Source organism: Rattus norvegicus, chromosome 6, assembly GCF_021556685.1.
Source record: "Rattus norvegicus strain SHRSP/BbbUtx chromosome 6, alternate assembly SHRSP_T2T, whole genome shotgun sequence".
NCBI lineage: Eukaryota > Metazoa > Chordata > Mammalia > Rodentia > Muridae > Rattus > Rattus norvegicus.
The window spans coordinates 145,274,551-145,292,054 of NC_141539.1; the positions used below are offsets into that span (position 1 = coordinate 145,274,551).

The 17,504-nt window shown below is 45.2% G+C and overlaps 1 long non-coding RNA gene across 1 annotated transcript; it reads right to left on the reverse strand.

Annotated features, from left to right (window-relative positions):
• Positions 1-441: 441 nt before the first annotated feature.
• Positions 442-12,561, reverse strand: LOC148005530 (uncharacterized). The gene is made up of 3 exons (XR_015623528.1): positions 12,304-12,561; positions 10,402-10,541; positions 442-2,145 (listed from the first exon to the last, which is right to left on the reverse strand). It is a non-coding gene; the product is annotated as an uncharacterized LOC148005530 (long non-coding RNA).
• Between the last annotated feature and the right edge of the window lie 4,943 nt (positions 12,562-17,504).

Sequence of the window (17,504 nt, forward strand, 5' to 3'; positions counted from 1 at the left end):
GTATAAGAGAGCAAGCTGAGCAAGACATGGGATGCAAGCCAGTAAGCAGCTCTCCTCCGTGTCCTCTGCTTCAGTCCTTGCTTTCACATTCATCCCTTGAGTTTATGCCTTGACTCCCCTCGGTGATGTACTGTTACCCAAAGTATTAGCTAAAATAAACTTTTTCCTCCCCACTTTGCGCAAAGTGTCTTATCATAGCAAGAGAACTCCAATAGAACGGCACTGATCTCAAAAGCAGCTGGACACAGGTTTCTGGTATTTTTCAAAGGATAAATAGCATGTGTGTTGATAAGTCAATCTGATTACATAAAATGCCTAAACCTCTCTTAGTATGTTATTGTTTTTAATAAACCAGACAACTTCTCGGCATTCCCAAAGAGAGTGAGTGCTTCTACAAGCCTTTAACTAATTAAAAGTGGGTAGAACGAGTCACTGAAACAGTTTCTCTTTTTAAATCCAGCATTTAATTTTGAGGTCACTGTAGACTCTCGTACAGATTTTTCTGGTTCCTGCAGTGGTGGCACAGCTGGGAAGTGGCTGTCTATGAGAGTTAACTCTTCTGAAATTGAGACCAGACACTTAAAGGAACAGAGAGGTTCATTCGGGCTCACAGTCTAAGGGCATCGTTCCAGGGCAGGCACAGCAGCGGGAGCGTGGAGAGTGGTCTGTTCATGTCTCGCTGGGTCAGGACACATCTGCTTCCCGCTGTGACAGCACTCTGATCAGATGCCATGGTCATGCCTACCCAGCAGTCCTTCCAAACCACAGCAAGTTAGCTCCTCAATGATATCCTTACTGACCGACCTCTGTGGACCGTCCATGCCTGCTCTAGGTGCAGAGCTGCTTATGTTCTCTGACATCCTCAAATGCTCGATTCTAATTTTTCTTCTAAAAGTCTCCCGCACACTTCACTTCTGAACAAAACCATTGGTCCTTAAATGGTCCCTGACAAACAGCTGATGACCATGGACGACTAGTGGAATCACCGGACTCCAAATGAAGCCTTGGTACTGGGCTTGACTTTTCTAGAACTTAATAATGGAAAGAGGAACCTTCCTATTTCCCTTCTGCTGGATCAAAAATAAGATTTCTAGGAGCGGAGAGATGACTCAGTGGTTAAGAGCAACAGTTACTCTTCCAGAGGACCTGAGTTCAATTCCCAGTACCTTACCTTCATGGCAGCTCGCAGCCATCCATAACTGTAATCCCGTAGGATCCAATGTTCTCTTCTGGTGTGCATACATGCAGACAAAGTACCCACATGTATAAAATAAACAGAGATAGATAGATGAATAGATATCAAAAATGAGATTTCTGTCCTGGATCTTAGAGCTTTGGTTCTACCTAATTACAGGCAGAGACATACTTTACAGGGCATCCATCCACAGCCTTTGCTACTTAGGAGCCCAGTGCGATCTGCCATGGGCTTCACAGTAGATTAATGTGGGGAAGAGAGGGAAGGAAAACCATTGAGTTCAATATCAACTCAAGGCTTAGCTTTTAAAATAAATCATGGGATATAGCTTGGATGATAGAATGCTCGGCTGGCTGGCATGCACAAGCCCTGGGTCCCATGCTTAGCACTCCATAAATTGGGTGTGTTGGTGTGCACCAGTAACTCAGCACTCAGGAGGCGGAGGAAGAGATTCAGATGTTCGAGGTCATCCTTTGCTACCTAGAAAGTTCCAGGACAGTTGGGACTGCCTGACAACATCATTGTCATCAAGGCAAATTAGGAAATAATTCTAACTCATTTTCCCTTTCTTTTCCTGTTTCTTTTCTCTTTTTAGTCAGAAAGGTTGTCCTGCACAGGAATAACTGTTGTGCTCAGGTAAGTGAGTAATTGCTGTCCACTGTGGCCAGGCAAAATAGAAATAGGGTCCCTCCGCTATCTACCCAGGGAACTTGGTTCCACTTCCTATTGATTTAAGCATCAGACCATACTTCTTGAGCTCCTTGATGGTAGGGTAGGGACAGCAGGAGGCAAAGAAGAAAGAACCAGTATGCTTCTGAAGAGTTTCCTCAGGGAGGTGCTGGCCCGTAGGATATGGAGACTCTGAAGCTACAACCCTGGAAGCTGGGATGGGATCTAAGAGATGAGGCAGCTTCCTGTGGTTTATGCTGATTGATAGGCTTCATTGTGTCCTAGAGATTAAAGAAATAAGAGAAATACCATGTGACAATTAGCAAACAGGAACCAGAAGTCATGAACACATGACAGATCGGTAGATTTATGAAAAACGGTGCTGACAGGGCCCATTTTTCAGAGTTCAGTGTTTCACCTGCAGAATCTAAAATAAAGTTAAAAAAAAAAAAGGCTCCCAAGATTCTTCTTCACATTTCAGATGCTTCCCGTGAATGAGGATGCATGTCAGGCAGGCTCTCATTTGTACCCAGTTTCAGAGAGAGTTCCCTGGAAGGGCTGTAGATGCCAGGATACATTTCCCCTTCCTCCACCTAATATTCCCAAGGTCACTGATGACATAGAAAGGGGCACAGAGGTGCTCAAGCAAGGGGGTTCAAGTTTAGCAGCAGACCCAGGAGAAACATGAAAATATACTGCTTCTTCGTTTTCCTTTGAATTTTTTCTTCCAACCTTCATCTTTGTCTTTTTCTTCCCATTCTCATTTCCCCTTTCCTGTTTTTCTACACACACACACACACACACACACACACACACACACACACACACAGCGAGAGAGAAAGAGAGAAAGAGAGAAAGAGAGAGGGAGAGAGAGAGAGAGAGAGAGAGAGAGAGAGAGAGAGAGAGAGAATTTCATGGGTTTTATACTCATGTGAAATACTAACACTTGGTCAGAGTTCAGAATCTGTAGTGGGAAAGAGTGCAAAACACCAAACAAGAACGTGATCCAGGAGAGCAGATATCCATTCCACCTTAAAACTAGTCCACCTTAAAAGCTCCTCCTCCTCCTCCTCCTTCCCCCCTCTTCCTCATTCAGTCAACTATTTATAGCACTTCAACTCTCTACCTGATTCAACTGGTTACAAAACACCTCCCACTTCTCAGGGACACCAAGAACTCTTCCCAGAGCACCAGCAGGCTTTCCCACCTTTCTCCACAGGAAAAAAACGAAAGCTACACAAAACCAACAAAAGAGAGACCCAGTTAGAACACAGCCACCACCCAGAATCTCAAACCTGGATGGGTTTTCTGGGTAACACCTCAACAGACCACCAGCTGCCTAGCTGTGGTCCACCGTGCTTCACTCCCTGGCTTAACCAGGGTCACCTGTTGAATCCCTGGAGAAATTTTTGTTCATCCCGAGACCTGACTGGGTTCTCGAAGTGCTGGAGGCTTTTCAGCTTCTAATTATGGTGTTGGGAAGAGAATGGAGACAGCTTTAAAATAACGAGAACGCTGCTAAAGAAGTAGATGGTGCCGGGCGACAACGAGAAGTGCTGGCTCTGTGTACAGTGTACATTTAGCCTGTCAGCAAACACACAGCCTTCCGCAGGTACCACAGTGATGTACCTTGGAGGAAGCCGTGAACCGGGAGGTTCTGGGTTTTGCTTTCACAAGCAGCTGCTGTAGTTAGAATAGCAGCTTAATAGAAATTAGAGTTTATCCTTTTGAATCTCCTAGCAATTTGCCTCGGTTGGGCCGAGGTTCATTATGATGCAAAGAGAAAGGCTCCCGGAACGGGGTGTGATTCAGGCCTGCATTCCTGTTTGCCAGTCTAATTCAGCTGAAAGCCAGAAGTACAGTGAGTGTACTTCCTGGTCTTTGACCCTTCCTGGGATCTTTTCAAAAGCGGAGTTTGTATAGAACACTAACCTCCTTCTCCACATTCACTGCCCATTAAAGTTAGTAAACCCACTCAGAGGCTGGCAGAAAAACACTTTAAAAAAAATTCACCTCCACCCCTCTCCTAGGTTACAAACAGGGTGTCCACCCTCTCAAGTCCTCAACAAGCTGAAGCACTAGCCTAGGAGGCAGATGTTAAATGTCCCAAATCGTCTCTTGTGCTTTGGCACAAAAGGGCCAGTGACATAGAGGACAGTGTTTTAAGATCTCTTAAGATTGGATAAACCAAGGCAAGACAATATAAATACAAGCAGAGTGAGATCCTATAAGTGTAGAATATGTCTCCTGTGTCTCTGCTATAAGACTTTAATCTGCACAATGGTCTTCCTAATCAAGTTACAGACAGGCAACCATGGAGCAGAGAGGTTAAGCAACTTGCCTAAGGCTACCCAGCTAACTGGGCAGAGTGGGTTGATCTGAGTCCAGGAAACCTGAATCTAAGCTCTCACTGCTACCTCTCAGCACTAGAGGGGAGCTGAACCGGGGCTGGGGGGATGGGGGGGGGTGGGGGATTCACAGAAGAAAGTTATAAAGCAAATTCTAGAATAGATGAGTTACGGGAGAAACATAACTGATTAGTCCATTCATTTTAAAAGGTCATTTAAAGTCAAGTTCAGAATCGATAAGATTGAATTGAAGCATGGAAATACACTGGCTCAAAGTGGGGCTACTTAACACTACGCAGGGCCAGTACCTAGGCCAGTACTAACACTAGGTAGTAGTCACCAGAGGCCTAGTACCTGATGCTGTGGTTAGCAGTTAAGGGGAAGAACAAGGTGCTCATTTGGTCACTAAGTTTGTCTATATTTCTCTAGCTTTTCCAGCTAAAGGTGGACCCTGGGGCAGTGGCTGCTGCCGACCATCCACAGGTTGAAAACCATCTCCTAAATCCTGTCCAATAAAAATACTGTCAAAACAAAAACTGCTCAGCAGAACAAACTCAAAGACTCAGAACAAACTCAAAGGCCCAAACCAAGTCACAGGAACCTTTAGTTCCCCAAACACCTGCCCTGGGGCAAAGCAAAGAAGCTAATTGGTGTGCACTGAGCTTGCCAATCAGAGGATTTTCAGGGTAGGATGAAAATCCCCCCAGGCTGAGGAAGCAGTAGGGATTCTAGGCAGTGAATAGGCCCCAGAGGGATTGCCCAGGAGCACAAAGAAGGGTTTCTGCTCTCTGGTCACTAGCCTGAGCCTCTGGGCCTCCAGGGGGACTTTAGAGGCTTCCATGAACTCAATCAAAGAACTAGAGACCCCTCCTGGCCTGTTGGAATTGTAGCAGGTGCCAGTGACCTGCTTAGGTAACTGATCATTTAACTTGAGCAAAATCTGCCCTCTGTTAAAAAAAAAGAAAAAGAGATGCGGACATCAGCTCCGATGAGATCGGCTTTGAAACAAGGCACTCAGGTTGAGCAGCCAGGTCTGTGCCAGGTGTGAATACAGAGAATTGGAAACTTCCCACACACTCCACCGGTCAGCCAGCACTGATAGATTCTGACAGTCCCTGGGGACCAAGCACCAAAAGCTGGAGAAGGAGGTGTGGGAGCAGAGTCAGCCCCTGCTGGGGGCCGTACCATGAACATTCGGGGAGGCAAGACAAGTCTGCAGCAGCGCTGTTCCCCCATGGGGCAACCAGCACACTCCAGGGCCGGAGACTGGCAGAGCGAGTTTTTGTTAGCAGCCATGGATAGAAACGAAGAGTAAAGGTGAGTTAGTGAAGGAAGAGCCTCACGAGTTAATATATTCACTAGTGTAACTGTAGTTTCAGGTCATAAGGTCCATCTAGCTCCTGGAGCCCAGGGGGCTTCACTCAGCCACTCAAAGAGAAGAGAACCGGTCAACAGCAGAAACATTCACTCAACAGCAGACACATTCAGAAGAAATAAAAAAGGATCCAATGGCTCCAACTCCATTTCCTTTTTTAAAATGATTTTTTTCCCGTTTTAATTGTGTGCTATTGTTAGAGTACAGAACAACAACACACCAAAACTCCTGGTTAGGAGAGTGAACTGTCTGACTTGGGTGGACGCTTCAGTCACTTGGACTAAGGGACCATCTTTAGAGGGATGCTGATCTTTACCATCCTGCCCGAGAGACGTGGGTGGGATAGTTAGTCCTTTAATGAGATACTGTACTTCTTCCTTCCCAGAATTCCTGCCTCTGGGATAGTAACTCAGACTGCAGCCTTGCTGAGAGTCTTAAGTCTGCTTGCTTTCTGAGGTATTTTTTAAAAAAGGTAACCTCCTTTTTGTCTATCTCCTTTCTAAATTCAATTTTCATCCCCTTTCCCCTCTTCCCTTCCCCTCCCCCTCCCTCTCGTCCAGCCTCACAGATGCTTACTCACTTCATCAAAGCTCCACATCTGATTCAATGGCATGGCTCCCCAACCCCACTTTTTACTCCTCTGGGCAGGTGCCTGCCCTGAGGTCTTTCTTTAAACTATAACAAAATTGTCCTTGACCTTCTGTTTGAGTATGTTCCTAAAGCCTTTTCTTAGTGAGACTGAGAACCCCAAGAGGGGATCCAGATTTTCCCTGCATCTCTGTGTGTGTGTGTGTGTGTGTGTGTGTGTGTATGCATGCAGGTGCCTGTGGAGGCCAGAGATGTATCATCTTGGATCTGAAGTCACAGGCTGTTTTTGAATCTCCTGACATGGGTGCTTATGAACCAGATTTGGACCTTCCAGAAGAGCAGCAAGAGCTCTTAACCACTGAGCCATCTCTCCGGCCCCATGAGTTCATCTTTGAGATAGTGGTGTGAGCATCAGATTTAAGTAGAGGAGCGGTTGGGGTAAGGGGGTTTGTATGATCAAGCAGTTCTAGTGAAGGCTTAACTCTGGTCCTGCTAAGCAATCTTAAGAATTGGCTTGAAGGGTAGGCTGATTCTAATGAGATCATTTCTTGTTCAGGGAATGGCCTAGCCAACATGGATGACCACCCTGAATAGGGTGTGACCTGGCCTTCATGGATAACTGTCCCTACCCAGTTGGTTGGTACCCAAAGCTGATGCAATAGTCCTCTGTGCCCCAACCTATTTGAACAGATAAGAGATTTGTTTCCATTTTAAGGCTACATTGTTACTCCTCCTCAAACAACTGGAACCTGTCTGGTTGACCAAAGTGGCTACTAACTGCCCTTTGCTGCAATGTAATGGTATCCTCCTCTTCCTATCTGACAGGATGACAAAAGAAACCCATATAAAGACAGATGGGGAGTAAATTCTAGGCCTGAAATTATCCAATAGCTGTGTCTGAAAAGGACTCCCCAAGCTATATAGCTAGCTATACTGAGCCACATGTCCCAGGCTTCTGACAAAGAAAAAGACAGTTACCACCTACTTTGAGTGAACAGAAGAATCAAACTGCAAAATAAGACCAAGAAGACCCCAGGCACTCCCAGAGAGCTATGGGGCTGAGGTGACTTCCTGTAGCCTGAGTGGAGGCAAGAGACCCAAACCTCAAAAAGGATGTGGGAGGAGTCTAGTGTTCAGAGTTACAGGTGTCAAGATGTTGATAGGTTAAACAATAATCCTTTCATGGGTGGGGCCAACCTAAGCCTTCCCCCTTTGGCTTCTGCCCCTTGCTTCCTTTCATTTCTAGTCAAAGTTCAAATGCAAACTTGGTTCTTCCCCTCTACTATGTCACTTGCAGTGACAGTAACTGCAGTGGATGAATAAGAGAATAAGGAATCATACTTCCTTATTACCACCTATGTAGAGAGGGGTTAAACCCCGACTGGGAGAGGGCCTCACCTTGAGGGAAGTCTTTCTCTAGAGAGGTCTTCATCAATTAGAGAATGAGCTTGGTCTTTGGAGGCAGCTGCTGGATCCAGCACTACACTAACCACCACAGTAGGAACCGTTAACAAGACATGACAAATAAGCATCCCCTGGTACCTATTATAGGGAACAGATTTCCAAGCATTCCAGCATCTTTTGGCCTGGGGACAAGCGAATTGAAGTCCCCTTCTGGAAACACTAAAACTTGACTTGCCAGGAGTTACAGCAAAATTCCCTGTAACACATGCTTTCTGAAAGTCCTTGTGGTTTTGAAACAGTGTCTCTTGGGCTGGCCTCTAATTTACTATGATGCAGGACCTAATCTCAAATTCCTGATCTTCCTGCCTCTGCCTCTCACTAGGGTGTGCTAACATATATAACTTGCTATTCTGAAAGTATACATTGTAAATCACTTGCAACTAAAGGAAATGTCTACTGGCCCCCTGCCCCCAACCTATTTGAACAGATAAGAGATTTGTTTCCATTTTAAGGCTACATTGTTACTGATGTTTATCCTTGAGATGGGAGAGCAAAATGATGGCTGAAAGAAAGATGGAAGATTGTTTAAGGTCACGTGACTGACAAACTCGGGCCAAATTTAGAATTTACCTATTTGGATGTTGCCTTATGGCAGTCATTTTAAGGAAAGGGAAGCCTCTGCAGTAATCTTTAAGAACTTGGGTGATTTGGGACTTGGGATCTCTCTTTCTTTTTCTTTCTTTCATCATTTAAACATAAAAATGCATCCTGCCAGTTCCCCCCTCCCCCCTTTTAATTGAAGCCATTTGAGAAAGAGACTGTAGTATTCAGCCAGGGAACTAACTTTCTAGGAGTTCCCATCCTGGAATTTGTGAAGACACTGGTTGTAGTACTTCAAAACTACTGTGTATATCATCTTAAAGTGACCTTTGGGGTTCCTGGGGCAGGATTAGCTGTCTCTCAAGTTCCCAAGATTCCTGCGAATCGGATTCAGACAGCAGTGAGAGGAAACTGCCTATGGGGACAAAGCAGAGAACAGAGGTGGATTTTATAGGAAACAGTGGCCATGATCTTCCTTGTAAGATAGAGAAAGAAGGGTATGGAGCTGGAAGAACCACAGAGAGAGGCACAGCACAATGTCACTTCCTCAGCAGACCTCCTCTGGCATCTCCTGACAGAGATGCTTCTAGCTTGAGTGAGTATACCACTGCCTACCTCCATCTCTCTAGAAGCCATGCAAACGGGGTTAAACCACCAGTTCCCCTCCAGATTCAGCATCACGCCTGCCAATCGTGTAAAGAGTAAAATGGGACATGAGAAAAAATTTACAAATAAAAATCATACAGCGATCCTGGTGATATCTGTTTCCTGGTGATGTAATGTCTTCTCAGAGACTTGGAGGTGACAGAACACAAAGACCTGTAAGGCCAGTACGAGAAGTCCAAGTCCTGTCCAGTAGGCACCGAACAGGGTCATTCTACCATCAGCGATAGGTGTTTGAAAATTGCCTGTTGGCCATTTGAAGATATTTTCATTTCTGATGGGCCTGTAATCTGTGAGAAATGAACTTCAATTGCTTTTTCTGCAAGTACTAAAAAGTTACTCTTATGTCTTGGAGGGCCCCGGCAAAGCACATGTCAAGGACTGGTAGGTCAGTGGGTCTGAAATCACAGCTCTGAAATGAACACTTGATACTGTATATAAATTGAATGATCAGCTGGGTGATTTTAGAACTACCTGGGTGGAATTTATGTGTCTTCTGGATGAGATGATGGTTCTAGGCCAGTGGGAGTACCTGACACTTAGCACTGCAATCAGCAGGGAGGGGAGGAGAGCTGGGCGGGAGGGGGTGGGTAAGTGGCTTGACCCCCGACCTAGTCTTTTCACCCATCTCCTTCTGATTGTCCTTCAGCGTGAGTGCAGCTACTTACAGAGCAGTTGTTCCTTGCTTTGTGAGAGCAAGCTGAGGATGGCTCAGTGTTTGCTTGCTCTGTGAGAGATGGTCAAGTGCACCTTGACCCACATGTCCCCAGGCAGATTGGGAGATCTGAGAACAAGCTTGATGATTTGTGGCCTTGGCTTGGAAAAATCGAGTCATTAATGATTGGTGATGTCTTTTCAAAAAAATGGCTAATATTCAAACACCAAATTCCGATCTTTTAATTTAGATCCTGGACTTTCAGGAAGCGATTGAGAGGAAGAAAAGGTTTACAGAGGGCAAGAAATAACGTGAGACAGAGAACTGATGAAATCGTAGAAGAGTGAGACAAAAAATTAACACAGCGTTAAAAAAGTGAGGAGTAGAGTCACATGGAGGGTAGATGTGATGTAGCTAAAGAGAAGGAAGGAGACTAGGAAGGAAAAGGGGGTTAATGAAAGAATACTTCCAAGTTTATTAAAATGTTAATATTCCAGCTCTCCTATCTTTCCTAATTATTCTATTTTCTTTCTCTTTTAAAACTGTTTTTCATTTTAGTTTTATATGCATTTGTGTTTTGCCTGCATGTATGTCTGTGTGAGAGTGTTGGATCACCTGGAACTGAAGTTACAGATAGTTGTGAGCTACTATGTGGCTACTGGGACTTGAACCTGGGTCCTTCGGGAGAACAGCTAGCATTCTAAACTAGCTGAGCCAACTCTCCAGCCCCCCTTTTCTTTATCATCAATAGTTCTTGGTAGGAATAACCTATTCCCTTCTCGGCTTCTAAACTGTTATAACCCCTTATGACAAACACAACCAAACTTCCTGTAAAGATAGCATTGGGGGAAATGGAAAGCTAACAGAAAGAAGGATGCAGAAATGCTGCCCCGTTGTTACTTACCTACAGGACACCTAGGTGCGTGTGCTCAGTGTGTGTTCTCCACGGATTTTCTCCAGAAGGATCAGAGTATTATAAACAACCTTACCATTCGAAGTTACTGACTGTACACAGCTTCAGTCGTACCAGACTTGACAGATCTCCTGTGAACGAGGGGAGAAGACTGATTTCAGAGGAGCACAAGACTGAACTTCTATTTCCTGCATAGGGCCAGCTGGGGTTCTCACACATGATGTCACCTTAGTTCCCACACTAACTATGTGCGCTTAGTTTCTCATTTTCCATATATCATCTTCTTTGGCTGGTTGCCAGTTCCCATCTGCTGCCGTTCTTGGCCCCAGAAGAAAAGCATGAGCTCCGTGGTATTTAACAAGTCACTTAACAAGGGCCGAATGCGAATGGCTTATCAACTTTGATGAAGACCGAGGACCCTGCACGCCCCAGCAGAAGTTACTGAAGCCCATTAATAAGTTGTTACTTTTTCAATACAGGTTAAGGCCTAGAAAGACAAGTTCTAAGGAGCGCTATTTTGATCTGATAGCTGAAGATTCCTGGGTTTATCTCAACGGACAGACCTGAAACAGACTTTAAAGGCTTGTGGGACACACCTTTGCACAAGCAAACTGGGATGCATGGTCACAGTTTCTTGCATGAACACAAGCTAATATTTAGTTTCACTGTCTTTCCATCACACTGCCAGAGTGGGGGAGGAGAGGTGGAAAGGGGGAGGGGGAGAGGGAGGGAGAGAGACAGAGACGGAGGAGGGGGGGAACGGGCGGGGGGGGGGATATCTTGGAGAATCAGACTAATGCTCCCTGACCTGTAAATATATTTAGAACATCCCTTTTGTGTTTTGCTCTCCAGAAAGTACTGCCACCATGCTGCTTGCGTTTGCTTTGTTTTCCTAAGAACCTGTATGGCAGGAATTCCACACTAACTAAAAACTGTACCTAGCCCATCACACCCCACTTCTAGGTTGGAGCATCAAATGCATAAATAGGAATGGCAATTCTTAGACTACTAATCCATTTTGATTTCATAATTGAGAATAATATGATGCTTTTCACAAGAGGCTGTGGCGACTGAAATTAAAAACACGTTGAACAGTGAAGGAAGCCTGAAATCGGAGAAGACTCAGACCTGCAGTGCTTTTGTCCTGAGATAGCATCCAACCTCTCCTGTGTCTTCCGGGTGGCCACGGAAGCCTCATTGGCAGGAATGTAAGACATAGGACACGAGTTTCAACTATGCTCATTTAAAACACTTCCTCCATAACAATGTCAATCACCTTGTGTCCACCGAAGGGGGACAGAACTGCACCTTCCCATCTATATCCAACCCTGATTCCCAGTTCCGGTGTGCAGCACAGGGCAGCAAGAGAGTTGATCCCCACAAACCCTGACATCCCGAGAGAGGCTGCCTCTGCTTTTCTTAGATAAGCTGTGGGTTGCTAACGGCCATGGCTGGGCTTTGCGCCCCTGGGAGTAATGAACACACCACACCGACGAATCTCAGTCTGTACATACCTTCCCCTGAGCAATTTTAACTTTTCCCATATCCATTAGGCCTTCCAGCCTAATCTTACTCTGCCAATTGCTCCCATGGTGAGATCATTAAGTAAATTATTTTAAGATCAAACACCCTGCAGTGACAATGGCGTCCCATGTAAGGTAAATGCTTCAAAGGCCCCCCTTTCAAATTACAGCCCTCCGGAGTTCCTAGTCGCCTCTCCTAGGGCCTACCCCGCCACTGCCTGCACCGCTTGGCTTGTTGCCCCAGGCAAAGGTAGCACTGCTAATTGGCCTCTGTAACAAAACTGACCTGTGGACAGGATAAGGCTTGTTTGGAGCTTAGAGACAAAAATTATTCAAGGTTAAAAACACATGAATGCCCCAACTACGTCACCAAGTAAGCGGACTGAATGAACGTCTTCTCCCGCCGTTCCTGGTGTGAAAGAATGCGCTCTCGGCGCCCGGGCCGAACAAAGGCTCCTTCAGGTAGCCGGCGCCCGCACCCTCTCTGCGGGTCTCCTCGCCATCCTCTTAAACCCCGGGCCCAGGAGCCCCATCCTCGCCGGGGTTCCAGGCCCCCTCCTGGGGAGGGCCTTTGATCTCCCGGGCTAGTGGCAGATGGGACAATTTAACTGCTTGGAACAGGTGCAGCGAGTTTGCCTGACAGGTCGGGGCTTTTATTTCTAGTACATTAGCCGGGCGCATACAAATGGATTTTTGACAGATTCAAGCAGGTGAAATAGCACCGAGGCTCTGCGAAAGCGCGGTCACACCTGCCGAGGTAGCACAATTGCAAAAAATGCTGCATAAATTAAAGACAGGTAAAACCTCGGGGCTCCCTGCAGCAGGAGGCTCTAGGTTTGGGTTTTGGGTTTTTTGATTTTTTTACTTCTTGGAAAGGTGGTGTGTAGTGGTGGGAGTGGGAGGGCATTCTCCAACGAGTAAACACCAAACCCCTTGATCTCTTTGGGCTCAAAGGAAGCGGAGCTTGGTCGGGGTGGTTCCCAGCCATCCTCCTGTGGCGGTGGCTGGTCACACTTCAGTGATACTTGCCCGGACTTAGGAGCAGAGGGGAAGAAAGCAAGCGCCCCGCCCGGCTGCCCTGGGGCTACCCTTCAGCCCCCTCCCCTCGCTCCCCTCCCGCTATTCTTCCTCACCAGGTGAAAGAGTGGGATCTACAAATTGTGCTTAGCTAATGAAATAGCTGACCCATTGAGGAAAGTTTGGTAAATAGCAGTCTTCTAAGGGCATCCACAGAATCAGGAGACTGGCTGGTCGCGCTAGCCAGCCTTCTCCTATGTGGAAAAAAGAATGATTTTGGACCCATTGTTGGTTACTCTCATTATTCTTGGGGGGGGGGGGGAGATGTTGAAGAGGATCATTCTTTTTTTGTTCTTCTAATTGAAATATATAATACAAGTAATTTTCTTGTAGCAAAAGTGTTCCAGAAGATTATTTGTGCCTGAGTGTGTGTGAAATGGCAGGGTGAAAGTTTTAAAGTTGCAAAATGTGACGCTATTTGGCAGTAATTTTTCTTTTGTTCTTCATCATTGTTCCTGGTAATCGTCTTTATGTTGTAAACTTAGATTTCAAATTAATAACTTAAATTCATCTCCATTTTTAAGTTCTGGAGGTTTCAAGAGTGCCTTTTCATTCTCAAGAACCTTAGTTAGGCCTCACGGTTAAAAGCCTCAGCACCTTGGGGAGGGGGCTGGCTGCTCCTTCCCTGACTGCACTTCTAGACCAAGAAAAATTAAACATCACCTCTTGACTTTTTCTTGGCCGTGCTGCTCACTAATGGGCTGAGAGAGAGAGAGCACTTACGAGATAGGGCAGCACTCAGAGTCCAACCTGGAAGGAAGGACCCCTCCTAACAAAGATGCTTCTCTGGAGGCCATGGCATTTTCTCTGTCAAAATCACAATCCTGGCCCAGTTACTGAATAGAATGACTAAGACTCTGAGGACACTGAAGTCAGCTCCAGGTTTTAAAGAGAAACTACAAAGGAGGAAAACCAAGGACCAGCTACTCAGAGTGAATTGTATTGTGAATGCTTTTATATGCCTATTCTTTGGATGAATTTGGCCAGCTTGTTGCAAGCCACGTTGTAGGAGGCACTAGGGGGCATTCAGATGCTCGGTTCAGAATGGGCCCTAGGGGCAGATCTGCGTGTGTGCGTGTGTGTGTGTGTGTGTGTGTGTGTGTGTGTGTGTGTGTGTGTGTGTGTGTACACTGCACTACACTGATACTTTACAGGGCATGGAGTACTATACTACATGAGAGTAGCCAGCTTTAACAAGAGGCACAGGAAGGGAGCTTTGTGGTTCATTTTCTGAGACAGTTTCTCTGTGTAGCCCTGGCTTCCTGGAACTTGAGACAGGCTGGCCTCAAATTCACAGAGACCCACCACCTATCCCTGCCTGCCTGAGTGCTGGGATTAAAGGTGGGTACCACCATCACCACCACCACACCTGGCCCAGGAGGTGGGTTTTAAACAAGATAATCAATAATAAATGGGTGTTTGCATTGGTGATTGCATGAAGCACAGACCAAAGATGATAAAGAGTTCAAACTGTTTGAACAATTTGCAAACATGAAAGATAAAGAAAGTCTTAAGGGGGTAGGGGATTTAGCGCAGTGGTAGAGCACTTGCCTAGCAAGCGTAAGGCCCTGAGTTCGGTCCCCAGCTCCGGAAAAAAAAAACAAAGTCTTAAGGATGAGCCTAGAGGGGGAGTCCCTGGTATTTGGTATTCCAGCTGAGAGGGCTAAAACATAGACAGTTGAGGAGTTTTGTCAGACTCTACCTCATCAGAGACTTTAAACTCGCTCTGTCTAGCATGTGTGGTCAGGTGGGAAGTCCTACCCAATCTATCTATCTCGGGTTGGACCTGCTGCTAAGATACCTTCTTCTCTCAGTACTTGCTTCTGTCATGGAATGATCTAATCAAACACCCAGGAGTACCTCTAGCCATTCTCACTCCTCTCCCTCAATTATATTTTCCTCTCAGTCCGTTATTTGTCTGTCTACCACTAGAGTGTAACCTGCGTGTGCTCTATCCTCAGGGCCCAGGATAGCCTGATGCAGCATACTCAACTGTGCTTTATTGACAAAAGAGAATAGCCAGGTGAAGCCACCAGGCTTCAGTGGCCACCGTGTGTAGCCTGATGCCCATCTTCCCTTGGCTCTCTGTCTTAAGAAAACTAATGGGCAAGCCTAGCCCTGGATATATTTGAGTTTCTTCTTGCTTGTTTGACTTTACAGTGTCTCCTTTTTGCAGTCTGATAGCATCAATCTGACAGACTGATTCAACAGGGTAATGACATTAATCTTAGTGAGGCATCTTGTTGACTTCAAATGAAGTGCCTGCCTGCCCCATGCTGATACAGGTGTGCTCCTAAATCCTGCCTGTTGAGTAGCTCTGAGAAAGCTCCTATCCTACCCTCTACTGGGAGGAAGAAAGACACCTGACCTTGTAAGCAGAGAAGGGTAATCTTTTTCAAGAGCCTATGAGCTTGTGGCCCAACCCCACAGGTGAGCTTACCTGCTGATTTTGGCTGGAGAATCTAGTACTGTTAAAGGCTAGGAATCACGACATGATTCTTTTCAGAAAGGTCCATTAGAAATGTAATTTTTATAAAAAAAAAAGTTAAGGATTTTTTTTTCAATGGGTTAAGATCACCAAATTAAACTCTGTAGTCTTCCCTTCCCACTCAGGTCCTCAAATCCTCTTATTTATTTATTTTTTTTAAAGATTTATTTATTATATATAAGTATACTGTAGCTGTCTTCAGACACACCAGAAGAGGGCATCAGATCTCATTAAAGATGGTTCTGAGCCACCATGTGGTTGCTGGGATTTGAATTCAGGACCTTAGGAAGAGCAGTCAGTGCTTTTAACCACTGAGCCATCTCTCCAGCCCAAATCCTCTTAAAGTCTTCACCATTACCACATCAGCTTCTTTCCCTGAACCTGACTGTGCTGATTTCAACTTCCTCAGGACCTAGACACTTTTTAGTGGCGATTTTAACTCTACAGCAATTGTATATACCTGTGGAATCCTATTTGTTCCTCTATGTGTGGGTGAACTCTGAGCTAAGTTGAATTGGAGTGTCCCCCAAAAACGTGTGAAAACTTTTGGTAACCGCCCTGGTACTATTGGCAGGTGGTGGAATGTGTCACATGCTTTCAGATATGAGTCACCGTTTCACCGCATGTCTAAAAGCAACAAGGCCAGGCATCTTGAGTCATGACTCTGAAGCCTCCTTTTGAGTGGTCTGCCTCAGGTATATTCTTACAGTGAAGAAACACAAACGCAGTCCCTGACTTGTATCTTCCATTCCATTATCACAAATTTCTGTTTTCATGCATAGTCTACTTAATGGGTCTGCTTAGATGTCTCCTAGGCACCCAAAATTACAACTTAGACTCTCTCAGATCTCCTTCCAGTGTTCACTCAGTTCACAGAGAGCACTTCTAAATGGTTGAGTGTTCCCCTCCCCTTTGAGTCAGGCCTTCCGGATGCTTCCTGAATCCATAACTTGGTGTGTACCGGTAGCTCTTCCTTGGTCTAGTAGTGACATCTCTCAAGTAGAGACCCAATTATGTCAAATGAATTTCTTCAGGATTTTGGTTGTTATTTTTCCTCAAAACTATCTGTTCCCCTTAAATTTTTTTCTACACTAATTCTGGTTCTCCTTTTAGAAACATTATTAGAATTTTTAAAACTTTTTGATATTATGATGTAATTATATATTTCTCCTCTTCCCTCTCTTCCCTTCAAACCCTCCCATGTACTTTTTCTCTTGCTTACTCACATATTCGTGGTCTCTTTTTCTCATTGTTGTTACACGAATGTTTATATGTATGTATTCCTAAATATACGAATATTATCTTATCAGTCCATATAATGTTCATGTATGTGCATGTTTTCAGGACTGGCCATTTGCTATTGGATAACCAATTGGTATGCTCTTCCCTAGAGAAGGCTACTTGCCCTCCTCTCAGCTAAAATAATCTCTTCGTTGTTTAAGTTGCCTTTGTGAGATACAGAAGCACAGGTGACACCCGAGGAGCTTGGTGAGGTAAGTATTACGGACAAAGGCAGAACAAGGAGTACAGTCAGAAATCATGAAACAGACCTGCAGTACCGTGGCCCACCAGAAAGGGAGGGCATTTTAAATCAAGAAGTGTGGTTTCTTTCCAATAAATGCTGCTGGCAATTACTTAACTGTTACAGGTCGTTTTCAGTCCCCCCTTTGCATCAGATGTGTTTGTTACAAATTTTTAGCATACTATGAGGTGCTGGAGAGCACTTGTTGCTCTTACAGAGGACCAAAGCTCGGTCTTCAGCATCCACATGGCTGCTTGAAGTCATCTGAAACTGCGGTTCCAAGGGATCTGATACCCTCTTCTAAGGACACCATGTGTGCAACGAGATATATAAATACCAAAATGGGAAAAAGATCAAATATAGATGTTTTGCTTGAATTTGTCTTTAAGATTCAACAAGACACTAATACTGTAACATTACATGTGTTTAGAATGTCTGTAACTCCTGGCATTTATGAAGAGGGAACTCATATGTTACCACATCC